General features: G+C 35.3%; 1 pseudogene across 1 annotated transcript; it reads left to right on the top strand.

Annotated features, from left to right (window-relative positions):
* The first annotated feature begins 775 nt into the window (after nt 1–775).
* On the top strand, nt 776–1309 carry LOC309834668 (PEST proteolytic signal-containing nuclear protein-like; annotated as a pseudogene). The gene is made up of 2 exons: nt 776–998; nt 1098–1309. The product of its transcript is annotated as a PEST proteolytic signal-containing nuclear protein-like (transcript).
* The last annotated feature ends 1331 nt before the right edge of the window (nt 1310–2640 follow it).

A 2640-nucleotide genomic window follows, 5' to 3' on the forward strand; every position in this document is an offset into this window, starting at 1 on the left:
GGGATCAAATAATGCCCACAAACACAGCACTGTCTATCTGTTCCTAATTTTCAGTGAAATGTAGTTTGAAAGTATGGTGGGGAGGAAGAAAGGAGGTTATTTCTCCCCTTTTCTCCAATCACTCCTGCAGATTACTCACCCCCCAGCACTGGCCTCCTCAGTTAGAGGTTTGAGTACAAATTTGATTGTACACAACTACTGCTCTCTGCATGCACTTGGGACAACATATACATTGTCTTGTCATTCAGGCAGATTTATGAGATTCACTTCTCCTTTATTCATACAAAAAGGCTGGCTAAGGGAATAGGTTTGAAATCCAATAAATCTGAGTCAAATCCTTAGTTGGCTACTTGTTAGTTGAGTGATTTCAGGCCATCTACTTAGCTATTTTGGGCCTCATTTGCAGATGGGAATTCCATTTCCATGTATAGATGGGAGTAATGAGAGTACTAATCTCATAGAGTTGTAAGAATTAAATAAAACAGTAAGTTTTAAATAAAAGTTATCATTATTATTAATAGTTTGGGTCAGTACCCGTTATTGTTTTGGAGATAAGATTCAAAATCAGGTAGTCTGGCTTGATAGCTTGGTCTCATAACCACTGCATTATTCTCTATATAAGACACGAGGAACGTTTGGAGAAGGAGAATGACCAAGATGAAAGAGGAAGATGCTTTTGCTCATTGAAGTATCAAAGATCATATTAGAGACAGAAACATTTAGCTTCGTAAAATTTCTATTAAAACGCTAAAAATTTGGAAGCCGCAGGGGGAAAATGGTGGACGGGAAGGCTGGAGAGGAGAAGCCTGAGAAGCTGCAGCAGACTGGAGCCGCCGGAGGACCTGAAGAAGGAGCAGAAAAACCCGTGAAAACTAAGACTGTTTCTTCCAGTAATGGAGGGGGAAATTCCAGTCGCAGCGCTGAGAAGCGGTCAGCTGAAGAAGCTGCAGACCTCCCAACAAAGCCTTCAAAGATCTCCAAGTTTGGATTTGCCACAGGTAGTCAGACAACAAAGAAAGCCTCAGCCATATCCATCAAACTTGTCTCAAGTAAGCCTAAAGAAACCGTTCCAACTCTTGCTCCAAAAACGCTTTCAGCAGTAGCAGCTTTTAAGGAAGATGAGGATAGTGAACCAGAGTAAATGCCTCCAGAAGCAAAGATGAGGATGAAGACCACTGGAAGGGATACACCAACATCAGCAGGACCAAATTCCTTCAATAAAGGAAAACATGGGTTTTCTGATAACCAGAAGCTATGGAAGTGAAATATAAAATCTCATCTTGGAAATGTTCATGACCAAGACAATTAAATGATGTGTTTTGAAACTGGGGTGTGGAGTGGGTGTAAAGTTAAAAGGAACAGCTTCCTCTTTTTTAAAGAATGGTATAAGACTATTTTTGAAGCCACCGTTTTTTCTTTTCTTTTCTTTTTTTTAAAGATTGAGTGGTACACTAATAAATGAGAATTTGAAATTAGAGGTAATTTATGTTTTATATACAGATTTCAAGACATTTACTAATTTTGTAATTTCATGTGATTACTTTCCAAAGCTTATAGATAATAAAAAAATCAGATATGAATGGTACCTTTCTAAGAATTGCATATTTTACTACATGCAACTGTTAACACATTAAGAGGGAAGCAAAAAGTTGTCTATTTAAACTGTAGGCAATTACTCTCTAGCTTAACTCCCTTATTAACCTAAACTGTCTGGCTCCCAGGAACAGCCTTATAGAGAAGGGAGTATTGTATTGGGAGAAAAATGTTACTGGACTATTAACTGAGAAAGTAAATTAGATAAAATTAAAATACAGCTTTTTTTTTCCCCCAATGGGCATTTTTTGTTTCAAATCATCATAAGCTAATTATTGCATTGCTATCAGTGGATACAGATGCTTAGCTCTTTAAAAACAACATTTAAAATTTTTATGTAAACTGTTGAGTATTTAAAATAGCCCACTTCACTTGAGAGGGTCTTGGCTACCTTCATTACTCTTCAAAGAACAACCATTTGCTGCCAAAGTAAACCAATATTTTGAATGTGCTTCTCTTGATTTTTGTTATTAGCTAGTTCCTGTAAGCACTTCCACCAGATCTGGAGGCAAATCATAAGGAAGCTGTTTTTTTTTAAATAACAAACCACCACCAAAAATTTAAATGGACATGATAGTTAAATATTTGGCTGTTCTTATTTTTTAAAGGGTATAAACACACACACACACACAAAGGCAACACTGTATGAGGATGGAAAATAAGAAAGATGCACTTTCTGTAACTTTATAAAAGTATTTATGTTACTAACTTGTGAAATCCAATTTGATTTGCACTTATTATAGGAATTCTTATTTAGCACAGTAATATGGTTTATTTTAACTGTATACATATTAACCAGTGAACTCTCAAAAGCACATTTTAGATACTGAAAATAAAAGGAAAGAAAATGCATCTTTAAACATATTTTATGGAATCTTTGACCACATATAGTTTGTTAATCTATGTGTTGTAGGATTGTGTTTATTTTGTATTTTTGTCTTGTATATGAATTCTTTTTTAACATGACAGTTAAAGACATCTTTAAAAGCATAGTCACACATAAAAGAAACATATAGTATAATGATTTCCTTGAAAACTCCTACAATG

This window comes from Grampus griseus (genome assembly GCF_964374135.1).
Source record: "Grampus griseus genome assembly, chromosome: 16".
In the NCBI taxonomy this organism is placed as follows: Eukaryota; Metazoa; Chordata; class Mammalia; order Artiodactyla; family Delphinidae; genus Grampus; species Grampus griseus.